Source organism: Dendrobates tinctorius, unplaced genomic scaffold (assembly GCF_039654945.1).
Source record: "Dendrobates tinctorius isolate UK_male_01 unplaced genomic scaffold, ASM3965494v1 ptg000021l, whole genome shotgun sequence".
Lineage (NCBI taxonomy): Eukaryota > Metazoa > Chordata > Amphibia > Anura > Dendrobatidae > Dendrobates > Dendrobates tinctorius.
This window is the reverse complement of record NW_027361689.1, coordinates 11,855,057-11,870,631: the sequence shown is the minus strand read 5'-3', so window position 1 is coordinate 11,870,631 and position 15,575 is coordinate 11,855,057.

Genomic DNA, 15,575 nt, shown 5'->3' with positions numbered 1-15,575 from the left:
GGGACAGATTCTGGTGCCATTTTTACCCATTCCCAGTATGAAAATATAAGACTTGGGGCTAACACGCAATCTTATTAGTAAAAATATAAGTTATTTTTCTTCACTTCCCAATGGTATAAAAGTCCCCCTATATGAATTCATTGAGAGGTTAAGGCTACTTTCACACATCAGGTTTTCAGCGTCAGGCGCGATCCGGCGTCGTGCCGGAGCGCCGGATCCGGCAAATATTTCGTAAAACCGGATGTGACGGATCCGTTTTTCTGCTGGATCTGTCTTGTTCTTGACAGACAAAACCGGATCCGTCTCATCCGGTTAATCCGGTTTTTGTTCCGTTTTTTGACGGATTACGCCGGATCCGGTTTTTAAAATTGACCATTGTGGCCTTCCGAACGGGATTGGCTACTGAAAAACTATATATAGCGTGTTCCTACAGCCCTTCTTTGATAGGTTGTAGAGGAGAAAGTGCAGGTTGGAGAGAAGAGCAAGTTACTGGCGAAGATGGATGTTGTGATTGGAAATATTTTGAAGAATTTGGCGGATTTTACAGCGGAGGCGAATCGTTTGAGGGTGATTGTTCTGGAGAAGGAGAGAGCGAGACAGCAGCGCATCAGGCATCGTAGATGACGTTTGTGGATCCACCCCATTACAGCCAAGAGAATGACGCGTGGGGTCTATTCTACACTCTGCATAGACCTTAGACGAAACCTGGATACATTTTTTGGATATGTTCGGATGAAAATGGAGAATTTTGATTACTTGGTGGAGCGCATTGCACACCTCATAAGAAAAGCGGACACCTATTGCCGCTTCTCTGTTTCACCCGCAGAGCGTCTGATGGTGACTTTAAGGTAAGCCACATTTATTGGATGTGCTCGCATCAGAGCACACTTTCACTGCAATCTTGTTGGTGGTAGTTTGTATCTCCAAGTGTTATAGCTGAGTTTTGGTATGTAATGCTGTGATTTAAAACTAATTGATTGTTTTTTTATTCCCCACAGATTTCTTGCAACTGGAGAATCCCTTTCGTCACTGCATTTCCAGTACAGACTCGGGATTTCCACCATATCTGGAATAGTGAAGTACACATGCCGTGCACTGTGGGACTCCTTAGCTGAAGAGTTTTTACCAGAGCCCACAACAGAGAGGTGGATTGAAATTTCAGAAAAGTTTCTACAGATATGTCAGTTTCCGAACTGCTTGGGCGCTGTGGACGGGAAACATATCCGCATTGTAAAGCCAGCCGGATCGGGATCGGAATATTTCAATTACAAGAAATATTTTTCAATTGTCCTCATCAATTGCTGACGCGGAATACAAATTTATTGCTGTTGATATTGGGGCCTATGGCCACTCCAATGACTCTTAAGTTTTCAAACTGTCTGCCATGGGGCGTAAACTGTATGGAAACACCTTCCAGTTCCCACCCCCTAGACCGCTGCCGCAAACATCTGGTCCACCTATGCCATTTGTCTGTGTAGGGGATAAAGCCTTCCAGCTTTTGAAACCGTACTCTAGCAGAGGATTGACAAGAACAAAACGCATTTTTAATTACCGCCTCACAAGAGCAAGAAGAATGGTTGAATGTACCTTTGGTATTCTGACAGCCAAATGGCGGGTCCTATTGACTGCGATCAACCTCAAGACAGAAACTGTGGACGAGGTGATCAAAGCTTGCGTGGTACTCCACAATTTTGTTAGCTGTAAGGAACCCATTTCCATTGAGGACACCTCTGAAGAAACCACCTTGCAAGATTACCATGACATTACCACTAGAAGTTCTGTGACGGTTTCAGTAATGAGGGACAATTTTGCACTATACTTTATGTCACCTCAAGGCAGAGTACACTGGCAGGATTGTAGGGAAGGTGACCTGACGGACGGACGGACTAGTCTGAAGAAGAAGGAAAGGGATGCACAGTGTAGGTAGGTGTCAGTTATTACAGTGGGGAAACAGCTAGGAAAGTGTAGTGGACGTGCAGTACCTTGGGTGGACATTAGATGGCAGGGAGGAGTGTGAGCAAAGGACTTGACAGCAGCTTAGGGCTTTAGAAACCGTTGGTCATGGGGGGCGTGGTGACAGTTGGAGTGACAGTTTCAAGGAACCGGGTGAGCTATAAATTCTGAGGGAGGGTTCCAGAAAGTTCCAGTCCCCAGGGGGAGCTCAGGTGACAGGAGGACTACGCCAGTCTGTGTGCCCTGAGGAGAATCCAGACCAGGGGGACTGAGGAGAGAGAACGTCAGGGGGGTGGTCCTGACAGGAAAGGACCGCAGAAGAGACAAGGCATTGGGTGTGGGACACCGTATGTGACACGACGACTGAGCAGTAGAAGTGCTGTTGGTTTACGGGCCTAAGGCGGCCACAGTGACGGACCTGTCAGGAGCGTCGACAGTAAAGGAGGGGACGGTGTGTGCAGACACGTCTCCAGTGTACGGTGTGAGAAGCGGCTCTGGAAACAGAGGGCCGCGAGGTGTGCCGTCAGTCGGACGGCAAGCGAGAATAAACTTGGACCTGTTGCACCCAGAATCTGCCTCCATCGTGTCTCTGTTGTCATCTCTGCGCGGTAAGAAGTGGGACCACCCCCCTATCACCCCCCTATCACCCCCCAGCTCGGCCCGCCACCGTCTCTACATTTGGCGTAGCCGGCAGGATAGACGCCGCTAATACCCCATCTTCTGCGGCAGACCTGCCTCAAAGACTGGAAAAGGACTTGGACTACTCTGTTTGGATTACAATTACCTGTGGATTACAAATGACCTACCTGTGGAATACAAATGTGAAGCGCTGTGGCGGATCTGTGTGGCCAGCAGAGGATCCGGGGCGGTACCAGGTACTGTGCAGTATGGCGGTGTTGCTTCAGCGCAGAGGAGAGGTCCGGGTGTTTGCAGTCATGTTGAATGGACTGGGACCCCCTCCAACGTATCCCAAAAGGAAGCAGTATGTGCCTGGAGATCGACGCTTCCATATATTGGACCCTGACAGGAGGGTGGAGAGGCCTGCCGACACCTCACCTCACAGAGGGAGTGGCACAGAAGAAAAACTTGGCTGCGGCTGTCTGATGCCATTCGAGTGCTGCCCAACGGACGGTATGAGACTCTGCAGGTGTCGGGGCATCGGCCGCCTAGAGTGGCAGTGGCGGCAGGGGATGGAGCTGTGCCAGAAGTCGCCCTCAGAGCCACGGGAGAGCAGCGGGATGCTGAGCTGGGGAGCGGAGCCTGAGCGGAGTCAGCGAGAACGGCCACCACCAATACCAGCAGAGGACTTCTCAGCGGAGCCCCCGAGTTTGGGGGAAAGACCCGCGGGACAGTGGAGCGAGGGACGGAGGCTGCGGGTGAAGCCGCGTATTGATGTGATGGAGGCCGCAGCGCCGGGGAAGGTGAGAGTACCCCCGGCACCACCAGTGCCTCCGCCAGCGGCCCTCATCATTCCGCCGCAGCACGCTGCCCCCTGCGCACCGGAAGGCCTGGGTACATCGGGCCCAGTGGTGTATGCAGAGTTGTGCGAGGCCCCTGCTCAAGTCCCTGAGGTACCCCGCCTGGAGCCGCCAGTGCGGAAGTCATCCAAAGAAGACGCTGCTGCGTTCCCCCTGCTGATAGCAGCTGCGTCGTTGGAACCGGCCGTTACTCCGGCTCCATTGGAAGTAGTGGATGCGGCCTGTCCTGAGGCCGCGGTTATGCCGCTGCTGAAGTCGACTGCGGCCGACTTAGTGGGCCTTGTGATTCCAGCCTCCAAGGACCCGGTTGTCCCCATTTGCCACCTGGCCCCAGCGGCTGTTGAGCCGCAAAAATCATCGGCCGCCTCTGATCCACGTCCTTCCTCGGTTAAGTCCCGCCCACCGGACTCCAGGGCTCATGCCGGACCCTCTGTTTGGGTCGCAGGAGTTATAGAGAAGAAGAGGGCCAGGGGGCAGGAAGTCTGGAACCTGCTCCATGAGAAGGGAGAGGCTGGCATGGCGGCAGCACGACCCCCGGGACAGCTCGTTTATACTAACTTGCAGAAAGGGACACTTCTTGCATTCTGGGAGTTCCACGGTTGTGGGGTCCCTTACTACTGACCACCGGAAGGAGGATTGAACTGTCAGGAGTTCGTTGCACCGTTGTGCAGATTATTAGGACAGTTGCATTTAGGAAAAAAATGTTTTTGTTGTTGTTGAACTGATGCAACTATTTTCTCTCTCTCTTTCTTTCTTCTTTCTATGTTCTTTATATACGAAAATATGTTTACCTGACAGAACGGGGATACGGAAAAGTGGAGGAGTGTCCAGGTCCAAGGAAGGGGGGGAGGAAGAAAGAGGAAATGCAATGTTATGTTATATTTTGGTTTTAAAAGTAAGAGAAAATGGAAAAAAAAATTATAAAAAAATGGGTACTTGTGCTATTATAAAGTTGTTTGATGTATAATATGCAAAGTAAAATGCAACAGGTCCGGGTAAGGGAAGGTCTGCGGGACCAAAGGAAAGTGTGAGATCCGGTAGTGATCCAAGAGTTGAGGAGGTCTGGGAGACCGGGACGCCGACCATGACATGTTATTGAAAGAAAGGAAAATGAGTTGGAAGACGTGAGGAAGACAGCCGTCCTAGGTCAGGTCCCCAACACCACGGACACCCCTGAAGGAGGAAGGCGGGCGCTGGTAATGATCTGGAAGGTAAGAGACCTCGATCATGGCATACCGAATAGTGGAAGGTGACAGTAGGGGAGAGTAGGGGAAGGTACACGCCATAGAGAGAATATGGGTGTACCTAGCCCAATGTGAAAGATGTTGTCATGTGGCGTGCGCGCTGGTGAGTAGCAGTAGGCTGTTCAGAGCATAGTGCTCCCAGTATGGTTCGGCCCCCGCAGATAGTGGGTTTGGCTCAACAGCTGGTCCGACAACAGGATGTAGGTGTAGCTTCAGAACGACGAAGGCAGGGATGATGATTGTCGAGGACGACAATGGACAAAGGAAGGAGGAGTGTAGGGAAGGTGACCTGACGGACGGACGGACTAGTCTGAAGAAGAAGGAAAGGGATGCACAGTGTAGGTAGGTGTCAGTTATTACAGTGGGGAAACAGCTAGGAAAGTGTAGTGGACGTGCAGTACCTTGGGTGGACATTAGATGGCAGGGAGGAGTGTGAGCAAAGGACTTGACAGCAGCTTAGGGCTTTAGAAACCGTTGGTCATGGGGGGCGTGGTGACAGTTGGAGTGACAGTTTCAAGGAACCGGGTGAGCTATAAATTCTGAGGGAGGGTTCCAGAAAGTTCCAGTCCCCAGGGGGAGCTCAGGTGACAGGAGGACTACGCCAGTCTGTGTGCCCTGAGGAGAATCCAGACCAGGGGGACTGAGGAGAGAGAACGTCAGGGGGGTGGTCCTGACAGGAGAGGACCGCAGAAGAGACGAGGCATTGGGTGTGGGACACCGTATGTGACACGACGACTGAGCAGTAGAAGCGCTGTTGGTTTACGGGCCTAAGGCGGCCACAGTGACGGACCTGTCAGGAGCGTCGACAGTAAAGGAGGGGACGGTGTGTGCAGACACGTCTCCAGTGTACGGTGTGAGAAGCGGCTCTGGAAACAGAGGGCCGCGAGGTGTGCCGTCAGTCGGACGGCAAGCGAGAATAAACTTGGACCTGTTGCACCCAGAATCTGCCTCCATCGTGTCTCTGTTGTCATCTCTGCGCGGTAAGAAGTGGGACCACCCCCCTATCACCCCCCTATCACCCCCCAGCTCGGCCCGCCACCGTCTCTACAGGATGACAGAGTGTGAAAGATTTGTGCCCTTAACCAAACTTGTGTATCTTCTGTACCAACAGTATATACCTTTGCCAACCAAAGTTGGCTATCTTGTCATGGTCTTACTATTTTTACCTTTAGGCCACAGGTGTGTACCTGGTTGTGTTTTATGCAAAGTATTTCACCTTGTAGCAAAAGTTGTGTACATTGTTAGGAAATCACCAACAATAAACACAACTTTTTAGGTGAAATACTTTGCTTCAAACACAACCAGGAACACAACTGTGGCAAAAAGGTAAAATTTACCCACAGTTATATACCTGGTTTTGAATACCTTTTTACCTTTGAAATACCCTGTATTTAACCTTTTTTTTAAACATAGTTCGCCGCAGAAAGAAATGACAGACAACCATTGTAAAACGATAATTTAACTTTTATTTAAAATATTTTTTTTTTTGTAAAATGTTTTTAAAGTTTAAAAAACTTTTTTAATAAATGTTTGAAACCAACCAAATGGGCATTTTTATTACAACAAAAAACATTATAACTCGGTGTAGTGTGGGGTGGAAATACTGCTGGAGGGGCTGCGGGACACTTCGACACTGGGAGTGTGGAAAGAGGACTGGGATCGTGGTGGGGAAGGAACAGTTAGAGGTGAAGGTGTGGAAAAAGCTACAGAATGGGTGGACATGTGGGAGGCAGAAGAGGTGGTGGGCGGTGGAGTGGAGGGTTGGGCAGGGACTGTAGGAGCAGATGATGTTGATGGCAAGTTGTATGGGGAAGGAGTTTGGTACGGGGAAGGAGTTTGGTACGGGGCAGGTTGCTGGAAGTGGGGAGATGTCTGGTACTGGGGAGGTTGCTGGTACTGGGGAGGTTGCTGGTACTGGGGAGGTTGCTGGTACTGGGGAGGTGGCTGGTGCTGGGGAGGTGGATGGTATGTAATAGGAGGGGGAGGATGGAAAGTGGCTGGAGGGGGTGCAGGTGGAGGAACTACTGTGGTGGGAGGAGGAGGTTGGGAGGTAACGTGCTGGAGAGCACCGTGGCATGAATGCATTACATGCATCTGCTGGGTAGGAGAGAGCGTTTCCATGCGCTCCACAACAGACCTGAAAAAGGTGTGGTTTGGCAAAGATCTTGCTTCTGAATGCATGGTTTGCAGAAGTGTCTTCACCTCCAGAATGCTGGAGTTGATCTGCTGAAAGCCTGCGGAGATTTGCTCTGACAAGACTTTTAGACAGTTCTGGAAAGATGCATTCAGATGCAAGAACTCTGGCGCATAAGTCTTTTCCTGACCCCTCTGCCGCTGCTGCCCAGTACCCGCAGGTGTACTAGAGGTGGCAGGGGCAGAAGGGTGGGGTAAAGGGAAATCGATCTCCTCACCAGCAGCTTCATGTAATGTAGGCGGCCACGATGCTCCTGTGCTGGTGGATGGGACAGATGGGTCGAATGTGTGGGAAGGCTGGGAAGGTGCAGATGTACCGGGGCGGTCGAAGTGTCCCTCGGTGCTGGTCTCCTCAGGGATCGCCTCAGAAGGGTCCAATCGTGCAGGCTCCCGAGTGCTGCTCACCGTGCTGTGGAATAAAGAGAAAAAAAAACAATTAAAATAGTGACATGGTATGGCCCTGGCTGAAAAAAAAAAGTAACATCTAAACATTTTTTTTCACATGTGGTGTGTAATATTTATCTTCTGGTGACCATTGTTTCCCGGAGGAACGACAGGGCTTGTGCGTACTTGTACTTGCTCCTGCGTCCTCCAGATCCACTTGGGGCCCGCATCTCTTTATTGAACTCCTTCTTGAAACGATCCCTCACAGACCGCCACCGCTTCACAATTCTGTCCCCTGAAACGAGAAAGGAGTGGTTAGTATACAACATCAGTGTTTCCCAAACTCCAGTCCTCATGGTCCCCAGGGGTCATGTTTTCAGGATTTCCATAGTAAATGGAAATCCTGAACACATGATCCGTGGGGACCACGAGGACTGGAGTTCGGGAAACAATGGTTTACATCAAGCAACCGGTACTGTATATACTTACGCTCTTTAATCTGGGCCCGAGCATCGAGGTCCTCCCAGCGGTCCACAAGGAGCTAACAGATTTCCTCCCAGAGTCGTCGGGTAACGATCAGGTCAGCATGGCGGCGGTCAGCCATATTCCATAGCGGCTCCCTTTCTCTGACGAGATCGATGAGGTGGTCCACATCAATCCCTCCATCCTCACCGTCAGAGTCGGGAGCACGCTGTGAAGGCTGTTAAAGAAAAAGACAAAAATAACATAATTAGCCTCCACAAAAGAAATGAAATAAAAAGTGCAAAAAAACAAAGCAAAAATATTTATACTTACACGCTGGTGACCGCCACGTTGCTGTCGCCGACGACCCTGGGAGGCACTGCGAGGACCTCTTGGCCGAGCACCAGATTGGGAAGACTAGAGAAGAAAACAAAAAATGTTATGTCTTTGGATGTAGGCATTTGTTTGCTGTGTGTGGTCTGCAGAACATTGTTTTCTATGTGTTGTGTGTAGTGTGATGTTGTGTTTCTGCGTTTGATGCAAAAAACGTACCAATTGTGAGCCCACTCCAGGTGTCTGTCCACCCCTTCCTTCTTCTTCTGGGAGCTCCTCTTCATCTTGTGATTCCTGTTTTGAAATAAAAGGCAATAAATAGACATATATTACAGAGATGATGGATTTTGGAAATAAAAACTTACCGTCAAACGCTGACGATGCGAGGGAGGGATCCCAGAAGAAGATGTGCTGTCTTCCTGCTGGCCAGACTCCATGCCTGTGGGTGGTGTTACTGCTTCTGCCAGTGCTTCCAGTGCTGCCAATGTTGCTGCTGCTGCATCTCTTGGGCGGCTGTTGAATAAAGAGAAACAAAGGGGCAATGAATATCTTGATATTCCATGGCCCTAGTTTGGAGGAATGGGGGATTTGATAATTACCGTCTCTCATCTGCTGCTGGACTCCCCTCCCATTGTTCAGCATGCTGCTCCATTTGGGGTGGTGGTGGTGCTGATGGTGCTGCTGCAGTGGTCTCCTGCCTTCTCCTGCGCCTGGTTGCTGTCTTGGGTGGCATGTTGGGTGTGGCTGAGGGTCCCACTGTCATGCTTTTACATATGTGTCTTGTGGGCAGAGCTACTGAGCATGCTCAGACCAAAAAAAACGGATCCGGCCACCGGATCCGGCTATCGCCGGATCCAGCGCATTGCGACGTTCATAGGCTTTCATTGTTTAAAAAAGCCGGACACGCCGGATCCGGCGTGTCCGGCTTTTTCGCCGGAGACAAAAAACGTTACAGTAGCCGTTTTTTCCAGACGCCGGATCGCGACACATTGCCGGATCTGGCGAAAACCGGATGAAACACATGGCCATCCGGTGCGATCCGGCGCAAATGCAAGTCAATGGGGGGGAACCGGATCCGGCATTGCATTTCGCCAGATCAGGTTTTTGTCAAAAGCGCCGGATCGCGCCTGATGGCGAAAACCTGATGTGTGAAAGAGGCCTTAATTGGTAAAATGGGGTTACTTATGGGGGGGTTCTGCTGTTCTGGCATCTAAGGGGCTCTGCCAATGTAGCATGGCACCCTGAAACAAGTGCAGCAAAATCTGCACTGTAATATCGCACTAGTTCCCTTCTGAGCTTTGCACTGTGCCTCTCAAGTAGTTTTCGACCACATATGGGGTATCTTTAATCTCAGGAGAAATTGCACAACAAAAGTTGGGGTCCATTTTCTCCTTTTGCCTTTATGAAAACACAATGTGTAGCTAAAAAAGATTTTTGTGGGAAAAATTTGATTTTTCTTATTTTCACGGTTTAACATTATAAACTTCTGCGAAGCACCTGGGCGTTCAAGGTGCTCAGCCCCAAAGGGGTCTAGTTTCCAAAACGGTGTCACGTGTGGGGGTTTCCACTGTTTAGGCACATTAGAGGCTCTTCAAACATGACATGGTGTCAGCTAATAATTCCATCAAATTTTGCATTCAAAAACTCAAATGGCGCTCCTTCCCTTCCAAGCCCTGCCGTGCACCCAAACAGTAGTATTCCCCCACATATGGGGTGTCAGCGTACTCAGGAGAAATTGCACAGCAAATTGTTTGGCGCAACTTCTCCTGTTACCCTTATGAAAATGCAAAATATGGCACTAAAAAAGATTTATATGGGAAAAATGTAATTTTTTTTTTCCACGGCTCTACGCTATAAACTTCTGTGAAGCACCTGTGAGTTCAAGATGCTCAATACACATCTAGATAAGTTCCTTAAGGGGTCTAGTTTCCAAAATAGTGTCACTTGTCGGGGGTTTCCATTGTTTAGATACATCAGGGGCTTTCCAAACGCGACATGGTGTCCGATCTCAATTAAAGCATTATTTACATTCAAAAAGTGAAATGACGCTCCTTTCCCTCTGAGCCCTGCTGTGCACCCAAACAGTTGTTTTCCTTGTCATATTGGGTATCTGTGCGCTCAGGAGAAATTGCACAACAAGTTGTATGGAGCAATTTGTCTTGTTACCCTTATGAAAATGCAAAATATGGAGCTAAAAAAAGATTTATTTGGGAAAAATATTATTTTTTCATTTTCACGGCTCTACGTTATAAACTTCTGTGAAGCACCTGTGGGTTCAAGATGCTCAATACACATCTACACACATGGTCAAAATTGTTAGTACCCCTTGTTTAATGACAGAAAAACCCACAATTGTCACAGAAATAACTTGAATCTGACAAAAGTAATTATAAATCAAAAATCTATGACAGTGAACAAATGAAAGTCAGACATTGCTTTTCAACCATGCTTCCACAGAATTTAAAAAAAAAATAAAACTCATGAAATAGGCCTGGACAGAAATGATGGTACCCCTGAAAATAAAGTGACAAAAGGGACATGTTAAATCAAGGTGCGTCCACTAATTAGCATCACAGGTGTCTACAAAATTGGAATCAGTGAGTGGGCCTTTATAGAGGGCTACAGATACTGACCATGCTGTTTAGTGATATGGTGTGTATCACACTCAGCATGGACCAGAGGAAGCAAAGGAAAGAGTTGTCTCAAGAGATTAGAAAGAAAACTAGAGACAAACATGTTAAAGGTAAAAGTTATAAGACCATCTTCAAGCAGCTTGATGTTCCTGTGACTACAGTTGCACATATTCAGAAATTTAAGCTCCATGGGACTGTAGCCAACCTCCCTGGACGTGGCCACAGGAGGAAAATTGATGACAAATCAAAGAGACAGATAATACGAATGGTAACAAAAGAACCCAGAAAAACTTCTAAACAGATTTAAGGTGAACTTCAAGCTCAAAGAACATCAGTGCCAGATTGCACCATCCATCATTGTATGAGCCAAAGTGGACTACATGGGAGACGACCAAGGAGGACACCATTGTTGAAAAAAATCATAAAAAAGCCAGACTGGAATTTGCCAAACTACATGTTGACAAGCCACAAAGCTTCTGGGAGAATGTCCTATGGACAGATGAGACAAAAATAGAACTTTTTGGCATGGCACATCAGTTCTATGTTCACAGACAGAAAAATGAAGCATATCAAGAAAAGAACACTGTCCCTACTGTGAAACATGGAGGAGGCTCTGTTATGTTCTGGGGCTGCTTTGCTGCATCTGGCACCGGGTGTCTAGAATCTGTGCAGGATACAATGAAATCTCAAGACTATCAAGGGATTCTAGAGAGAAATGTGCTGCCCAGTGTCAGAAAGCTTGGTCTTAGTCCAAGGTCATGGGTCTTGCAACAGGATAATGACCCAAAACACACAGCTAAAAACACCCCAGAATGGCTAAGAGGAGCACATTGGACTATTCTGAAGTGGCCTTCTATGAGCTCTGACCTTAATCCTATTGAGCATCTTTGGAAAGAGCTGAAACATGCCGTCTGGAAAAGGCAACCTTCAAACACGAGACAACTGGAGCAGTTTGCTCTTGAGGAGTGGGCCAAAATACCTGTTGAGAGGAACAGAAGTCTCACTGACAGTTACAGGAATTGTTTGATTGCAGTGATTGCCTCAAAAGGTTATGCAACAAAATATTAATTTAAGGGTACCATCATTTCTGTCCAGGCCTATTTCATGAGTTTTATTTGTTTAAAAATTCTGTGGAAACATGGTTGAAAAGCAATGTCTAAGGCTGGTTTCACACTTGCGTTTTTTTGCGCTGGATTTTAGCGCTAAAAAACGCATGCGTTTTTTTCCTATATTTTGCATGGGATGCGCTTATGTGCGCATACACATGCGTTTGTATGCGTTTTTCCGCGCATGCGTTTTTTTGCAGTATGCGCTCGGGCGCACAAAATGCATCCTGTTGCATTTTTTGGGCGTCCGACTTACCTAAAAAAAACGCATGCGCACGCAATGCGTTTTTTTACAGCAAGACACCCATGCGCATGCGTTTTTTTTTTTACCATTAGTTAGACAATGGAATTTAGGGGTTTGGGTTAGAGTTAGGGTTAGTTAAGGGGGTTTAGGGTTAGGGTTAGCTAGGGTTTAGGGTTAGGGTTTGGGTTAGGGTTAGTAGGGTTTGGTTAAGGGTTAGGGTTAGGGTTAGTATGGTTTGGTTAAGGGTTAGGGTTAGGGTTAGGGTCAGGGTCAGGGTTAGGGTTACGATCAGGGTATGGTTTGGTTAAGGGTTAGGGTTAGGGTCAGGATTAGGGTCAGGGTTAGGCTTAGGGTTAGTAAAGTCATGGTTTGTGTTAGTGTGAGGGGCCACCTAATGTTGGAAAAAAAACGCAAACACAGTAAAAACACACTAAAAATGCATACAAACGCATAAAAACGCTGCGTTTTTTTCATGCATGCTCATAAAAATGCTTGAAAAAACGCAGCATTTGTATGCGTTTGTATGCGTTTTTTCGATGCGTTTTTTTGCGGGAAAAACGCGCTGCAAAAAAAAGCAAGTGTGAAAGTAGCCTAACTTTCATTTCTTCATTTTCATAAATTTTTGATTTATTATTACTTTTGTCAGATTCAAGTTATTTCTGTGACCTTTGTGAGTTTTCTGTCATTAAACGAGGGGTACCAACAATTTTGACCACGTGTGTATCTCATATCACACATCCCAAAGCCAACCCAAGAGGAAAGCTAAATGAGGACACATTTGTATTTTTTTGCTTCAGAACACAATAGAAAATATATAACAGCTGTATTACATTGGACAAGCAATCATATTATTATTAAATTCCAATAAATTCATTCTCAAAGTTTAAAAAAAAATCCTCAAATAGTTGCAACTTATTTTGATTGATATCTCACTTTTACATCATCTATCTCTAAATAATTTCTAGAAAATAAATTTGTTGACCTCACCTTTTCAAACGTACACAATTCTCACTACACAATAGTTCCCGCTTTGGAAAAATAATGAATTTTTATCTATTATAAATGGCCTTGCAGAGAAAAAAAGTTTCTAGATTTTAAAGTGAATTTACAATTGAAAGGTTCATGTAATAGAAACTGCTATCGGTAAACCCACCTGAGTCCTCCTACTCCATTGTCTCTTGTACTAACCTATTAAAAATACATTGATGAAAATAGACAAGTATGAACAAAGTATAAACAAAAAAGCTTCTCTGAAACTGTAGGAGACAAACTTACTGGGAAACATCAGTTGTAATGACACGAGTAACGAAGAAATGATAATATACTGTTATTTTAAAAGGGCCATCAAAAACAGTCTTGTACACCTAGAATTCCTTTTCTCCAGGGCTGTAAACTTCTGTGCTAAGTTTCTACACATTGATCAGCAGAAAGACTATAAAATGAAAATTACACTCATTATAATAATCAAATACAAAGTAAAATAATGCATAAATATTCACCACTGTGAAGTCAATATTATGTCTTGAGTCCATTTAGATCTCAATCTTGTGTGCACTGACCAGGTCCATGGTCTGTGGCTCCTGGATGGGTGGCCTGACAATTTCTTACCTCCTGGCGTTCCCAGCTCTTCTTTTGACTAGCCAGGCTGTCGGGTGTGATGTGTTTCTGTCATGCCACAATGATGATTTCACACCACAATGATGATGTCTCCACAGCCCAGCTAATCAATGTGGGGAGGTAAGGCTGGTTTCACACTAGCGTATGAAGGAGCTGCGGAGGGTTACTGACTTCCTCCATGAAGCTCTGCCCATGGCCGCACCTACTCCCGTCAGCTCCGCCTCCGTCAGCATGCGGCCTGCGTACCCTATCTTTAGCATTAGGTACGCAGGCCATGCTGATGTATGCGGATGCCTCTGTGTGCGTGGCTTTGACGGTGCAGCGACCAGTGCTGAATGCAATGTGTTGGATTTTGTTGCTGTCGCCTCAGCATCAAAACGACGCATGCGGAGGCATCCGCATACATCGGCACGGCCTGCGTACCTAATGCTAAAGATAGGGTACGCAGGCCGCATGCAGACAGAGGTGGAGCTGACCAGAGAAGGTGCGGCCGTGGGCAGAGCTTCATGGAGGAAGTCCGCATCCCTCCGCAGCTCCTCCATACGTTACGCTACCGACCTGGCTGATGGACTGGATTTCTGCCAATCAATTCCCCCATCAATAACAGATGCCATAGTTTCATATGGGTTTTCCCCATTCATTTTTTTTCAGAATTGTTCAAATTCTTTCTTTCCCATTATTTTTATTAACATTTTGATAATACAACACGTTAACAGTATTATATTATGTAGCATTTTGTTGTCTTTCAGGCATATTAAGTAAGGTTAGTGCAATGCTATATGGAGGTACAGGGAAGGGTAGGGTAGGGGAAGGGTAAATTGTTCAAATTCTTTCAATCACATGACTAGGGGCATTTTTTCTGGCTAATTGGACTGAGGTCTTCTTGGACATTTATTGAGTTCTTCTTAAAGTATAGTTAAGCCGTTTTTACTTAAAGCGGTTTTCATGATTTTTTTTTAAGGTAATGCTTGCCTAGGTTAAATATAACAAATGCAGCTTTACTCATCCACTTACCCACGAGCTCTCTGCCGCTACCCCTGGTTTTTGGTCACATGCTGCATTGATGTCATCACAATGACAGCTCATCTCACCAATTATGCTGATGAAGCAGTGTGTGAGTAAAGCTCTATTTGCAATTTTTAACTAAATATTTTAATATTTAACCCCTTTACCCCTGAGGGTGGTTACGTTAATGACCGGGCCAATTTTTACAATTCTGACCACTGTGTCTTTATGAGGTAATAACTGGAATGCTTGAAGGGATCTTGTTGATTCTGAGAACGTTCTTTCATGACATATGGTACTTCTCGTTAGTGGTAAAATTTCTTTGATATAACTTGTATTTATTTGTGTAAAAAATGGAAATTTGGCAAAAATATGGAAAAATTTGCAATTTCAAAATTTGAATTTTTATGCCCTTAAATCCTAGAAATGTGTCACAAAAAATAGTTCATATATAACATTTCCCACTTGTCTACTTTACATCAGCACAATTTTGGAAACAAAATTTTTTTTCGTTAGGAAGTTATAAGGGTTAAAAGTTCACCAGCGATTTCTCATTTTTACAACAAAATTTACAAAACCATTTTTTTACGTACCACCTCACATTTGAAGTCACTTTATGGGGGCAATACGGCAGAAAATACACAAAAGTGACACCATTCTAAAAACTGCATCCCTCTAGCTGACCAAATCCACATTCAAGAAGTTTATTAACCCTTCTGGTGCTTCACAGAAATTAGTGGAATGTGAAAGGAAAAAATGAACATTAAACTTTTTTTTCACTAAAAGTGAACTTTAGACTATTTTTTTCATTTTCACAAGGGTAACAGGAAAAAATGAACATCAAAATGTATAATGAAATTTCTCCTGAACACGACAATACCTAATATATGGGGAAAAGCTACCATGTCAGAGCTTGGGAGGAA